The sequence below is a fragment of the Barbatula barbatula genome, assembly GCF_947034865.1.
Source record: "Barbatula barbatula genome assembly, chromosome: 9".
In the NCBI taxonomy this organism is placed as follows: Eukaryota; Metazoa; Chordata; class Actinopteri; order Cypriniformes; family Nemacheilidae; genus Barbatula; species Barbatula barbatula.
In genome coordinates this window covers 6,934,807-6,951,229 of record NC_136772.1, presented here as the reverse complement: position 1 = coordinate 6,951,229, position 16,423 = coordinate 6,934,807, and positions in this window count along the sequence as shown.

Genomic DNA, 16,423 nt, shown 5'->3' with positions numbered 1-16,423 from the left:
CAGCAAAAATATAAAAACGTTTAAATGCCATCTTCAGAGTTTTGTCTTCAAACACCTTTTAAACAACTGCATTCAAAGAAAGGAGGACATATGCAAGGTGTTTGCAATGCTGGTTTGAGAACTTCCAAGCGTCCACTTTTTGGTCTTTGGGAGCTTGAGTGCATTTTTAATTTAAAGACATAAAATCAGTTTTAAACATCCTCTTTCATCAGCAATTGGCTAAATGAACAAGGAAGAGTGCTGGAAAACATCATCTGTCATCCTTCTGCTTTGAAAAATTAATGAGTGAATAAAGTTAGGACTCCGGCTTAAAAAGTTTTTAAAATCTTGAATGTTTACAATTCCTCAATCTAATTCAAGGGGAGAAACCTCTGGTCTGGGACCTCACTAATGGTGTAAGATCATGCTACATGTACTGAGAATACTTACAATCTCCAAAAAAAGGTCTGATGGCCATCTTGGAAAAAGTCAGGTCACTTGATCACTCGATCGCTTAAAAGAAACATTAAAACATGGTAATTTTAACTATTGTTGAATTCATTGATATCTTTGACTAAAGACAAACTTAAAATCCTGAAACAAAGGCTGACAGCAGTTTCTTAGTCTGAGGCTATTTTGTTGTTGTTTTTAAGCCGTTATATCAAAACCACTAAGCTTACCACTTTCTTGGACTGATTTAGGTTTCTTTCTCGGCCTTTATCAGTTACATTTTGAAGTATCAAACCAAAACCCTACAAGACCTGGATCTAACAGAATTGTAAAGTGGGAAAACTCTTTAAGTGCCATTTCTTTCACAGCATAAAAGTTAGAGTTCAAACTCTATTAGCCTCCAATTTCAGATACGTTACACTACTGTACCTTAGTGATTTATGTGTAAGTGAGAAACCATTTGAAAAGTTCGAGAACCTGATCTTCTCAAATCATCCAGAAAGTGTTCAGATGGGCTTTAGGTGAAAATGAACTTCTGTGGATCTATGAGAATCCAAAACACACTGAAATTGCAAAATCATTACATAAATAAAATTATAAATCATCTCATAGCGGTTTAGCTATAGCAGGACACTCCAAACACTAGTGGTAATTTACAGTGATGTATATGAACTTGATCATTACTTGTTTTGTTGGCTAATACATAAAAGAATGAGATTAAAACAAACATATTATTTAGAAAAAACAAACTAAGCTTCATGTTTTAAATGGATTGCTGTGTACACTTTGCGAAAGCATTTGTTTTGTATAAATTAAATCATGCCTTCAGTTGTACATAAAGTAACTAAAATATATTGATTCTGAGATCATGCACTTCCAGAAAGAAAATCTGATAAAACCAAATATTTATCTTTTGTTAAGAGTGATCGTCTTTAATGTCGATTTTTGTTAAATATTATACTCGCTGACATTTAAGTGAGAATCTATTTTAGGAGTTATCGGAATGCTTTGATTGGAATTACTGTTATCCCTCGTCGTCTCAGACACTTTACTGTTTTGGCTTGTGGCCAGTGCTGTTTTATTTTCTAGTTACAAGAAACAATAAACATAAACAATCAGACTTGTTCTGCTATTACCATGACATCCTGATAAGCCTTATGAGTGAATGGCCGGCAACAGAGTGAAAATCTTTTCTAGTGGTTGTAAATATCAGTGAAATCAAAGTCAGATGGTTCAGAACGTTTCTAGTCTGTCCTGCTCTACTGAGAAATAAAAACATTATTCCTATGCGAATGGTGATGCAATATTAAATGATGAAAATGTTGAAACCCATTTCACAGTTTGCAACATTTTTGTCACCATTTTACCACAGTACAAACATCATTCGTGTTTAACAATGTCTGGGCATTAAGTATTTGCCATTCAAGATGTAAACAGATAGACGTCTACAGACTTCTACAAAGATTTACAAAGTTATTATAAGTAAATGACAAATACAAGACAAAAGTTAAATATTAATAAATACAAAAATATTTGAATCAGCAAAAGTATAACTATACCAACCAAGCTCAGTGACTTTAGGTCAACCAATTTGTGAAGGATTTTGATCTATATATGTTTACTTTTTGCAACAGCGGGAGTTGTTTAATGTCAATTCCCAAGCTTGTCTGTGTACACAAAGTCTCAAAATAATGGAATTAATAAATAAAATTGAAATAAAATTATAACCCTCGACATGACCCTTTCAATTTTTTCACCAGCACCGGTATTGAGACACTGTTTGTTGAGACATCCCACTGTTAACTGCTGTTTGTTCATACAGACCAGACTCTGTTTGTCTTACAGTTTTTGACAATCTACTATAACTTTTACTGTTTACAATCTACACCGCACTCTAAGCTTTTAGTAAACCATGACCTGGTCCTTTAGTGTCTCTGATGTCACTGTCAAATGTGGAAAATTGCATTTTGCCAAAATGACTTCTTCAGCCCTTACAGTCAGTGACATAAAGAAATCAAGTTTATGTAACACAAAGACAGACCCCAGGAAGAAAAAGCTATTATATGCTTATTTTGAAAATAATTACAAAACATTGCCAAAAATCATTAATACTTTTTGGCAAATACCAAACCACAATAAATATTATGGGAATACTCTTTTGCAATACAAATTACCTTCAGCATTTATTCAGATGTTTAAGGCAGGGACAGACTCTTGAGGAGTTTATTCTCGGCCAAAAATCTGAAGATCCTAAGACATGACCAAAAGCCACATTTAAAATATAAAATACACAGCAAAACACTCAATTTCTTCAAAATTAATCCTTGGTTTTACTACAGTAAGCGCAGTTACATCAAGGTATTTGTAGAAAACCACAGCAATCCCAGATTTACCGTTTCATTGTCTATTTAAACCAGAATAAAAATAAAAAATACGTTTTAAGTAATTTGTTAATATAATAGTATAATGTGTTAAATTAATATATTTAAACACTATGCAAAGTAAAAGGCTATGTGCTGCATCAATGCATAATATCTCAAATGACTTGTGCATGATATTATATGTATCAAGCATGAATTTTTCTGTGAGAGGTTGACCTGCCAAGTGGCTGTGGATGAAAATTAACCTTAGGCTAAGTCGAATACATCAAATGGAAACATTTATGTTAAATATTGTACATGGTGCCTTTCCCAGTTACTACAGTACATTAACTAAAAATATTAATAAATAAATATCCAATCCACAGTGAGTAAACATGGGCATTTCAAATTGAAAATTATTTGTGCACTGTGGGACGTTTTAGCTTAGATGAGTAGCCAACAAAACTGTACATAGTACATCATAGCAAACATCCCACCTCTGCACTTTTTATGGTGTAGTATTGCTGTGAATCATGCTAAAGCTTTCCCTCTGCACCTACAAATCAAAGCATCTGAGAGAACATAATCATATGCCAATTCCTGACTTGGGGTCAAATGCATTTTAATGTAAATGGAAACATTTCCCCATGTTTTTTCATTTAAGAGGGCATCGCCTGAAACGATGTGAAGATCTGATTAATATTAACAGTTAAAAGTTTAACAAATAAGCCAGAAATTGGTATTCATACATTCACATGACATGAAGCTAATGTGAAATTTCACATTTAGATTGTGGGTATTCACAGGATTGCCAAGGCGTCAAAGGATTTCTTACGGGATTACCACAGGGCTACTGGGCTAAGCCACAGTTCCACACCCTACATTCTAAGTGCAGGAGGTCAAAGTGGGCTGAATACATTTCAGTGCTGTCCTGAGGGGAGCTTTAAAATCAAGCATCCAGAAAAACTAAAAAAGTATTGTTGCTAGCTATTGTCTACGGTTATGACTGAAACTCGAAATACTGCTTGTTAAATCGCTTATAAAGCATTTAAAAAAATCTATTTTCATTTTTATAAGACATTCTGAAAATGACAACAAAGTCATAATTATAATGGTACACAAGGTACATATTGCGTACCACGGGGTGAATATGGAATTATAGATATATCTGCGTTTGAATAAATTCAAAAAGTATAATTAGAGAAAAGAAATGGAAACTCTAAACATTGTATGGCAAATATGTGGATAGCTAACGTTGCTGCAATATCGATAAGGTTCATAATAAAACAATGCAATAAAACAAACCAAAGCACTCACAATTAATCATAGTTAGCTTGGGGCTCTACCATGAAAAATGATTTCATTTCTAGGGGCAGTCTCAAGCGCTCTCTAATGAGATTGACTTCTCAAGCTGTTCATTTTGAGGTAAGTTGGCCATTTCGACGTTTATGAGTGCTGTGAGAAAATGGCTGATGAAAGACAAAACAAGATTTCAGATTCTGCTAACATTAGCCGCCAGTTCGGGTTCTTTGCCACAACTCAACCACATAAATTTAGACCAAAACCAATCCATTAGCACATCACTCTTTTTTCCAATTTAACACCAGTCCTGCAAATATCCCGACATTATGTTGCGTTATAAGGTAATATGTTACAAGCACAAAAAAAACGGCAAGAATTTATGACAAAAGACAGCCTTAACAATATTCAATTCTGTCAGATAAAAAATAAAAACGGCACTGTAAGTCAACTGAAGAGATGATCTTTGGCCAGTGGATGTGAAAAGCGGCACTTTCCAGCACCCCGATGGTGCCCACCAGCTCACATTTACTGTAGAGCTCAGAGATGCTTCAGAGGCAGAAATGTTAACTTTCTTAAGGCTGAGGGCACTTGGGTCTGTAAATAGCCAGAGGGAATGTAAGATAGTCTGATTATAGCCCATCTCTCCATTTCCCATATGTTTTACAGTTCCTGACCATTAATCAATAAAACAAAAAAAGCTGCTCCAGCTAGCGCTACCGCGGTGGTGGTTTTCTAAGAGTTGTTAAAAGTTCAAGATCTAACTGTGACCAAATCAAGACTTCAGAATGCAGCTGTATAATATTTCACAATGGATGTTAACGTGCATTTATTGAGATCAGCTGTAATCACACACAAACCTTTATAAATTAGTCTGATTACACCCGTATATGCACACTTCCAGCGTTACGGAAGTGACATTTCAAGTAAAAACTTGAAATATAAAATCCCCAAAAATATATGTATTACCAATATATAGAATCATCTTCTTATATTCTAGTCCAGACATCAGGAAATATCATTCTATGCATGAGTTTTCTATTTCAAAAGAGGAAAATAAGCATGTGTTATGGAGATGACAAAAAAGAAGGCAAGATCTTGAGAGACGGCATGCTTTGTAGGATTTCTGTGATTTCAAATGTGCAAAACAGTAGCAATGATACCCAACAAATGGTGAACAGATGGCTTTTCATAGACCACAAAACAGTTATTATATTAAAATATTCATTTCAATTACATTTATGAGGACCGTTATGGAGGTGAAAGTTAAAAAATTTCTTGAAAACCACCAAACATTGACATCTGAGCTATCAATATGGTGAAAACCTTTGGTAAAATTTAGATTTTTTTCTTAAGGTTGACATTTGCATGGAATTGTCCATTTGCTAAATTGCTGGTTTTGTTTCTCATTTGTAAGCCTCTTTGGTTGAAAGCATCGACCAAATGTCGTAAATGTAAATCCAACAGATAAACAACAAATATGTTTGAAAAATTCCCTTTTAATTAGCGTTTAAAATCAACAAATAAATAAAGCTATAACAAAACTTCAAACAACAAATTCCTCTGGCCTGTAGTCAGCTGTTAATGATAAATCAGACTTTTCACAATCCAATTAAATCAAATCAAGACTATCTTGTGCTGTAGTGACTTGTAATCAAAGGAAGACAGCCCAGCCCTTTGAAGCTTGCCCGCTGAAGTCTATTGTGTTCTTAGCGAATTGGCAAAGTAGGAAAATATTGATGCCTTTAAACCCACAGGGATTACACGAAAAGGAGAATCTTCACAGGGCATAATAAACATTAACTCTCAGCGAAGTCTCCGCGACCGTATACGGCCGTGCGTAACTGTACGTGCGATAACAGACTCTCTGCTTTAGCACCCTCGTAGTAAAGCTAATAAATGTCATAGGTACATAATCCCCTACATGTTTATGGAAACAGATCTCTCCTGTTAAGTTCTTTCTTGTCCCCCGGGGGCCAGATACACTATATTGATGAACAGATTAAGAAAGCATGATTTGACTAGAGAAACGCCTGTATTAGATGAAGCCGTGAAAGATGAATTCAATTGTAATTTGTATAACGCAGCCGGGACCAGATTACTCAAAATAGGTGGCGGGGAATCATCTGCTGGGAAATTGAGTTGCGCTTGTTAAGCGCTCGTCACCGAAAATAGTATTTGCTATCATATCTAGTGTTAATACAAAGCCTCATTGATAAACCACTTTAGAGCCAAATCCTGTTTGCATGGCTAACCTCTTTAAACCCTCTTAATTCCATCCTCTCATTTATCATTGTGCCACGCAGCACATTTTCAATAACTATGTCAGATAGCTCATAAAAGCCGTGCTACAGCCTTTGTAGCGCACCGCTGAAGGGCTCCAGACAATAGCGCACTTAGCATTTCAAATTGCGTCCTGATGAACACGCGGTTGCGCCTGCAACAAAGCACTCCAGTCTGACCGGGTTTCTGACAGCTGTTTTCCGCATGCATATCTGTATTAAATCGTGTATTACTGCGGAGTCGTTGAAAAGACAACGCTGTCAGAACGTCTGAAGGAATTTATAGCGTAAATACAACAGATACACCAATATGGCTGACAAACTGCGTTTTAAAAGTGCTAAGGGGTAAACCACAACTGGGCCTCATTCAAGATGGCTGATTAATGGGGTTCTGCCTTGTGTAATACGAACAGGGGTCTAATCTCTCTACTGCCCGGCAGGACGCTGGGCTCATGCGCAGTGGGTGAATGACACCGCAGATTCGAAATGTAATACATTAGGAGTGATCTGACCTCACGACTGACTTTTTTTTCGTTTAATGATAGCATCCTTGAACGTTCATTCAGTATGAATGATGCATTTAAAGTATTTGGCTTCAGTCTAACTCATAACATCTTGCAATACTGAACAATGAATATTGAAATTCTCTCCATAATAGTTCTTGTCACTTTTAAACGCCTGCACCTTACAGATACACGCAAACGTTCACATTGTGCAACTTTCTCGGTCCTGTGTAGCATCCAATTATAGAGCCGCTCTGTTCTCCATGCCAAAGTTGAGGGTCAAAAAGCCCAGCCATATCTACAGCAGAAGTGTGTGGGAGAAAATACCGTCTCCCGCACCAAGCCCTAGTGTTCATTTCAATATACAGACACTAGCTCCAGGTATTCTTCCAGAGATCTGAGGAAGATCAGCGCAAAGGTTGTTTCATCTTTTTATGGATCCTGTTTGAAATAAGAATTTGCCTCGGAAAGTGCGAACGGAGGACAAAAAGGTTTAGGGAGAGGCGGCGGCCGCCGAGCAACACTGCTCGCTATGAGGCACGGCTCTTTTGAAATTGTTTATATGGGAATAGATCCCCATGGCCGAGCTAATCGTATGGTTTTAGCAATCCCTGCGGAGGCCTGGACTTTGTGAAGCTTCTCTTGTTTGCAATAGCCTCTGTGATATTGCCCAACAGGCTTGTGTACTGAGGAGTAATTTTCTGGATAGATGGTGTCATAACAGCAGACAATTATCAGACAGCCAGTGAGGTCTCTTAGGGTTATGGTTTTGGTCAGATTATTTGTTTTATGTATTTTTTGAAGCATTAGCTTTTTAGTTAAACAGCTTAAGGGTCCCTTCTTTCTGCGCACACTGTGGGGAAAACGTTATGGTAATCATTAGCTGTATGTGGGCACTTACAAACAGTTTCTTTTCTAACATACAGTTTTACTCACAGATAGGGCTCTGTCCATCTCTTTATGTGCATAGCAAACCACAGGGCTCTACTACCTCACTACACATAACCCACCAAACCCAGAGCAGACAGAACAAAGGAGATGCTCCAGAATCTCAATTAGCAAGCATCAAGGGAATCAAGCGTTCCCCCGGCTGGTGATTGTTGTCGATCAATAGAACAACAAGTCCTCAGGAACAGACTGGAACAGATATTATTGCTTAAGGACTTTCCATAAATCAAACACACTAATAAAAGTCAGCTGAATTAGACAATTGGTAAAACAAAACGCTACTTCATTGTCATTGGCAATCTAGTCATCTAGTTGCTTTGAATAAAGCAAAAAAAGTTAAACATATAATCAAAACATTACCCAGGAAATAAAACCATTTACATATAAAGGATTCATGTATTTATTGACCAGTTTCTGCAAATTACGAGTTTTTGATGGTCTGTTAATAAAGGTCTGTCAGTTGTGCAAAAAGTTGGTATTTTTCAGTTTTAGAGGTCATGCATTAAGAAACAATATGACAACTTTGATGATTCCAAATCCACATTTAAATTAAACATATTTATAAAAGATTGAATGTTAGGAAAGCAGTATGAGAGTTTCTGCTTTGTTTCAGCTTCTTTGATGCTGTGATCGATGAACACGCCGGGCGCAGATTGTGCAACATGTACATACAGTAATTAGTAAAAAATTGCCAATGAAATTGTTGCTGTAAAAGCCTAAAGGCCAGAAGAGGCCAGTTTAGTTTCTGCAGTAAAGTCTAGATTTAAGCGAACCGGCAGAGCTTTATTGATTATGAAAATGCATTTATTTCTTTGAACTACAAAAACACACAGATGATATACAGTGTGACCCATGTGAAGTCAGAGACTAGAGCTATTCCACTCACTTGAGTAAATGAATGATATCATTTACCACAATCATGGAGGAGGAAAAATCAATCAATCTAGGTAATTATATTCAAATTGTGGCCCTCTGGATTTTGTATGGATTTAATATGTTTTTTTGGCTGGGCGGATTCTTAATAAATGCAGTGACTTGCTTCCAGTTAAGCTTTGGGAATAATAACATTTCCTGTGCAATCAGCATAGTAACTTTCTCAGTGAGTGCCTGATGTCTGCCGCAATTACTGCGTCTCTCTATAATACGCATTTCCACAGAAATGGAATCAAGCTGAATAATTCGTCGGAGATGCAGAAAAATGAAGAAATATAATGGAGGAAATCCAGTTTGCTTCAACATTTTTAACAGCAAACAGCCACGAGCAACACTTCCCGGCATTGTTGTGCCCAGATAATGATATTTACCAACTGCTGTGCATATGAAGAGCAAAGCTGGCCGTAATGCAACAAAAATATGATAATGACAATCTCTAACGTTAACCTGATTGCAGAAATTCATTCCAGAAGGCATGCATTTTACATCCGGATTGATGCCTACCTGTGTCGGAGCCTTATTCAATTTATTTAAAATCAAGACCTGCACACACGGACGCTATTCCTTACATAAACGCCGATTAAACACCCTGTTCGCTTAAGCACGTGCATCTAGGTAAATAATTACTATCATATGGTAAAATAATAGGCTGAAAAATTCTACCGCTCGGGGCGGTGTTGAAATCTGACAGGCTCTCTTCTCAAATTGAGTTTGTACTAGTGCATGCTAACTGAAATGCCCCATCAGTCTTTTCCATTAAAGCCCCAGGGATAACTAAACAGGCCTACTGAAACATGAGTGCTTATTTAAATCTGATACAGCGGATTTATGAACGGCCAGATTTATAGATAAGCAAGCCTAGAAAACCGTACAGTACGATTACACACAATAAACCTTTTCTCATTAACCAATGACCTTTCATATTATAACATGCTAGGCAAGTAGAAATGTTACTACAGTTGTGGCGGTGATGATGGATTGGGCATGTTATTTTTGGATTAGTATAACAGCATCTTATAAAAGTGCAATAATGAGCTTAGTGGTATGCTGCATGTGAAATCGCTCACACAGTACACAATTTATCCCCCTAAAATGTTCCCCTCTAAACAAAGACATCTTACGTGGTTTTATCAGCATAGCAATGTGCACCTTTGCCATCCACTAATGCTAGATCTGTCAACAAACCCATGGCCTGTAGGATAATGACAACATCGTTTCTAAACGCAAAATTGTCTCGGTTAACGCATTCAAGTGCAAGGCAAAAAAAACATCATTTACAACATATTCTGCAAGCCAGCAGCACTGCGAACACATCGACAGGGTATCAGCGAACGTTATTTGCCCCATTAATAAGCAAATCAATTTCCTGGAAGGAAATATAACAAGACACCAGGGGAGCAAGAAGGGGGGGGTTATAATGCCAAGTGTGTGATGGACATTTTGTACAAAACAACCCAATAGTCCTTGCAATGTTTTCCAGCACACTTTGTTCTGCACACTGATCCTGTCCATGGAAGTACATAATTACAGTCTGTTAGTGCCGGCTGCCGGTTTCTAGATGATAACAGGGCATTCGTGCTCTCTATCTGGGCATCACAAGACATCAGTGTGCTGGGGAACAGAGCATGGAGAAAATGCATGTTGGGAAATGCTAATTATTCTGCCACATCCGAGATGTCCATCAAAACACCCCGCACCTAATATAAAGAAACCTAGTGAGCCAACCACAGACGAAATATAATCAAAGGTAATGTGAACGACTTCTGGCTTGTTATCGCAACGTATGGACGACATAAACATGTTCATTTATTTCGGCATTGTAAGTATGGCATTTTTCTTGGAAGATGAAGCAGAAAGTGATGACGTGAGGACCACAGCATGGCGGAGATGAACATGGAGGAAATTAACATGCCTTCACAGACAGACAGGCGTGCAAACATGGAGGCAGAGACACCGCAGTATTCCTCATGCTAATGCTTTTGCAAATGCTCTAGAGTAGGAAGAAAAAATGCAAGTGAATATTAAATTGCAGACAATCACACATACTTGACAACAGATCTAAGAAAGATCCCTGAGAATAGAAGGCTTCTAATATCTTTGATAGTCTAGTTATGGTAATGACAAGAGGTAATGTAAAATTCATGAAGTGTACATAGCAGATGAACATTGTTCGGCAGGCACATGGGGGGGGGGGGGGCACAGCTGTGATTCCAAAACCTAGTGAGCTGTCTTGCTGCCTACATAGACAGCTGTCTTCCAAGGCATCTTCGTTCAAAATTGTCTGATCTAAAAAGTTCTACACAGACAACACAAACTCTTTGAAACAATTGTGTTTGTGTCAATATAAAAAATCTTATGACATTAACATGTTTCTAGACCTTGTAACAATCTATAAACATATGCTGTTATGTATAAATATATGCTGAAATAATACATTTTGAAGCAAATAAAAAATGTAGTTAAAAGGTTAATAAGTTAAAATATGTATTTATAAAAATTGTTTAAGAAATTAATATCATTGCTAGAAATTGGAAAAAAACACTGTACTTTTTATTAATTAAACACACTTTTTAATACTTTTAATTGGTTCAATATTTGCAAAACCCAGTGACAAACATGAAATTTGAAGATATGAGGTTTTAGAGGGACAGCAGTGATATGTATGGTTTTACAAAGTATACAATATTTCTCTCACCTGGTTTGCCATCTTGGATTTTCTTTCAGTGCCTTCTGAAATTGCTTTCTCCACCAAAGACATGTGATGCAACCTTAAATTTAGACAAAAACAAGGTACTTTCAAATAGGGACTGTGTCACATGTCACATGACTAAACAGGACATCCACTCCAGTATTTACAAACAGCGATATATTTGGGCCTTTAGGTAATAACCCTACCTAGTTGTTTTCATTATTAGCATTTCATTCTCATTTAATTTTATTAAATATTTTTCATGAGAAGAAAATAATAATTAACTTAAAAATATTAAAAATTAAGAAAAAAATACATTCTGTATACTTTTGAGACATTTTGAAACAGTAAAATAGTGTAACAATGATCATGAAATACCTGTTTTCTGGTTTCTGCATGTGATGTGGGGCATACAGCCTATATTTACCTTTTCGTATAGCACTCATGTTGGAAGTCTACCTAAAACACCTCAATACATTTTGGGCCAGAGTGTGTTTCAGAAGCCATTCTGTTAAAGACACCGGCACATTTTACGGTAATTGTTTATAGACAGTTAAGTGCAAAAAATTACTTTCATCTGTTGAAACATCTGCAGGGGACGAGTTCAGAGACTTACCTTTCCCAACAGCTGCTTGGAAAAAGCAGGCCGAATGCTTGTCATTAGTCTCTAATTACAGAGATCCTTTGTCTTGTAATTACTCTACCGTTTAGACCTATTCATTTATTCAGTGAAAACCAAAATAAATTACCTCAGGAACTAAACCGACATGATGCATAGGCCACTCTATAATGCCTTTAGAACTTACAATGAATTTTTCTTGTGTGTAAATCAGGTTTGGTCCACCTCGTCTCATCAGTAGGTAACTTCAAAAGTATCACTGACAGTTATGTGTTTGGACTTCTTCTCTGATACTTTTTTGAGCCTGCGTGCGCAGATGATTCTGAGATCTGTGAGAAATCTGTCTAACACAAATTACCAGCAGCATTCATTAGAATTTCTGCATTGAAATGGCAGAAACTTGCATGGCAAGCCTGCCTGTCAGAAAATCACGCTCAATTTAGATTAACCTATATAAGAGCGTAAATAGCTGAAGCTTTCACTCAGGTCCTCTTGGCTATCCTGTATGCATTTCTTATGTGGAGAATACAGGTGTTTATAACCATTTTAAACAAACATAATACATTTTTATCTTGGTCTTCACGGAAGAAACATGGCTGTCAGCTAGAGATAATATTTTTGGATAGCTATCAAAACATAGCTGAGGTCTGCCTTGGTTGACATGCACGACGTGGTAAAAGTTTTACAGGTCTTGACCTCTTCACATTTCGCCCGTTTCAGCCTAAAGCATCCCGTGCTCCCCGTGAACCCCCGTTGACAGCCTGATGTCTATCTACGGTGAGAGACGTCTGTGGTCGAGCCCTACACCTGTGCACCATTTCACCACACTGATCTCAGCTTTGGCAGGCACCGACAGACAGCTGCAATTCAAAGATCTGAGCGGCAGTTTTCTCCCAGGCATTGTCTGTTACGGCAGAGGGGGAGAGCTCGGTAGCAATGGGGCCAATTTGGATGATTGGTCGTCAAATGTACGATAAAATGAGTTTCCCTGTGTTCTTTAAAAGTGACCCATGCCTGCCGGAGTAGTGTAAAATTAGACACGGCGTGTTTGTGTTGTGTCAGATGTGGTGACTGGCAGAAACTGTTAATAATTGCCTAAGTGCTCTGGCGTGTCAGAGCTGTCCATCAATCTCCGTTTCTCTCTTTCTTCAAGCTCTCAAAACATTTTCGCTGAACTGCAGAGGACAAACTACTTTCATTGATGGACTTGTCACTTTAGAGCTTCAAGTTGTAAAAATATTTTAACTCGGCGCAAAACAAAAGCTCCGTGTTGAAAGGGCAATTCTCACGTTCCCTATTCCAGTCTTATAATGTTATGTTCCTCTAGAAAAAAACAGCCAAAAAAGTAATAAACATGAGAAGATGCACTTCTAAATATAATCAGATACAGTTAGTAGCATTTCACAAATTTTATACTTGATTTTCCCTCCGGTAGCTTTACAGGTCAAGCTGTATGACTGCTGGCATTCTTTTCCTAATGAACTACTGCAGACTCACAGATTTAACGGTGCCCAGTTAGTGCTGGAAGTTGTGACATTTATCAAATTATGTCCCAATTAGAGCAGACTACGATGTCATTGCCGATGGCCCATAAACAGCGTTTTAAAGTATCCGAATGTGGGCGACCATAACCTATTGTGCACCCTCATTCACTGAAGTAATTTGTTATGTCAGTTTTGTATTAGTATGCGCTACTTTAGGGTCCCTACCGGGTTTCTGTGAAAGAACAGTGCAAGGCATTCCAAATAGAGTTTCCTTCACTTCTTAGAGGGAGCAAAAACTCATTCATTATTTTAATGGTTGTCAAATTTGTTTTCCAAATCTACTAAAAGGTTATCGTTGTTACATGCGGACAAGTGGTTATATCTGAATCAATGTTAACTTTGTTACCAGGGTAATTTACTGCTCTCCTCTGACCACACTGTGCAAACTTAATCTCCGTATTTTTACAAAGCACCAGGTGAGGGAGATTTATGCCTTCTACACAAACCAACCTTTCTTTGATTAAAAAAACGGATCGGGCTGGAGTAACGTATCATAAAAGAGCGCAAAATGCATAAATTACAGTTTCCGATGGATTCATATGCCACACATACCATAGTAATGTATTAGTACAACTGTGCTTTATATGATATAAGGCTCCCTGTGCATGTTTCCATAACACTTACAGCAAATGACTTTCAAGAGAAATTATGTGCTCCCGTTATAAAGGGCGCAATCCCTACAGACTCTGTGGTGCTCAACATCTGAGGATCGAATTATGAGGGCACATTCATTAGCATGTATAATTGGCCATGATTGGCTGAGCTCCTCTGTGACATGGCTCCACGAGCACTCTGAGTGAGAGCGGGAAATGTCACAAGATTTACAATGAAAGACGAAGGCTGCGAGAGTTAAGAGATCTCATTTTTCTCCCGCGAGTTATCTTTATTGAATAAAATGTCCTCTATTAAGATGGATTCTGTGAGCAGTCTTTTGTTTACACAATAACCGAAAAGGGAGGAAAATTCGCACATTTTGCAGGCAATTTATTATTAATAAGCACATCAGTGAGCCTGCGATGACCCAGGGACCAAGTCGGTCATGGAAGGTGCATTTATCAAACATTCGCAAATAATGCGCAACACAATATACACTGCTTCCAATATTAGCAAACAAAAGATGAACGTGTCAAGGTGCGTTAAGGGTTCTTTTGATAAATAACAGCACCTGTGCTGTTTAACCCCAGTCTTCCTTCAATTCAAGGAAATTCTTCAAAGGGGAACCAGTGGAATCTTGAAATGGGTTGTTATACTAATACAAAATTAGTGGCCGATGTTAATCAAATATCTAACTGATAAAAGCACCGAACACGATATCAAAGAACATCCCGCTCCACAATGAGCTCAACCTTCTCATTATCTGCATGTCTGTAGAATTCCTGTTCATTGATCTCCTAATTAACAAGCATATCGGAGAAAGAGGTGTACCAGCATGTAAGGGTGAGAATAACGAAACGTCTCTGATACCATCTCTCTCGGGGCAGCCGTTCTCTCAAAGTGGAGAGGCATCTTTCAGAGGACAGATGGGATTGACAGCCTTATTAGGGAGCGCAACACCAACCTCCATCCCGGCCTCGATATTGGATTTCTTGCGGTCCATATCAGACACATGTAGATGTTGTAGCTGCATCTACGGGCAGAAATGAAATCAATACCACCAGCTTCTCAACAAGCTTTACAACATTACAGCAGCTGGGGCTACAAGACCATCTGGCCTGCTCTCAAGAGCTCCCTGTGTACATCTCTGTCAGTGAAGTAACTCTTATTTGGTTAACACTAATCAACTGCAGCAAAACACTGCAATTCCTCTCGCAGAGATCCCTAACTTGATTTTTTTTCTTTCAGGGGCGGTTGGAACATCTGTTCTAGCACTGAGCCGAGAAGAGCGGCGAGGTTCTGAGAGCCGGGATGAGCCGGTGTAGCTTGATGAGTTTTGACAGATGACACCGAACTCGAGAAGAAGAGTTATTTAATTTTGTGTCTGAACCCAGACTGCTCCTAAAAGCCATTGGGAAAGATTAGTGCTTATGGATAACACTCTCATTGAAAATCAAAGCTGATGCGTGTCATTTCTGCACATCTAGCATTCAAATAAAAACTTTCAAACAGGTTTCCTGAAGCTCTTCGCAACTTTCATAGGTCAGGGAATCTATACTATGCCTGCCTTATTTATAAATGGATGGCTGGCTGATTTTACACTAATACGACTCAATTCTCTTTAAACAGAGAACAGGGGCTGTCCTCACCACTCCCAGTGTGTAGCGACCCCTTGGAAGATGCAGCGGCAGCCATATTGCGTCACCATGCTTACCAAATACCACCTATGGAGAAAGAAGAGAGAGTGGTGTGATAAAAGTCAATTGAGGGACAAGTAAGCACCACACTTGGAATTTTATTGACCCCAGAGAGGAAGGACCTTACGGTTGAGCTGTGATAGTGGAAAGTATTTTAATCAAATAAAAACACTCTTCAGCTTTAAATTAGTTTCCAGAATATTTAAGAAAATATGTCATTCAATAAAGCCTGAATAATGAATTTCCGATGATAGGATGTTGTGATGGACTTTTAAAGATCTAGCCTTCAAACAACGCACCGCTTCCATCTGGAGGATGTTAACACTCCGACTTCACATAACAATCAACCGCATCAACGTAAGGCACCCGCTGCTTCTGAATAGAGAAGAAAAAAACCCACATTAATAAATACAGAAAAACACTGATCCGCCAACAATAACATTAACATCTGACACACAACAGCGTTAAAAAACGGCACCTTATCGCAGAAACTAGACGACCTTTGAAGTGTTTGTGTGAAAGGATC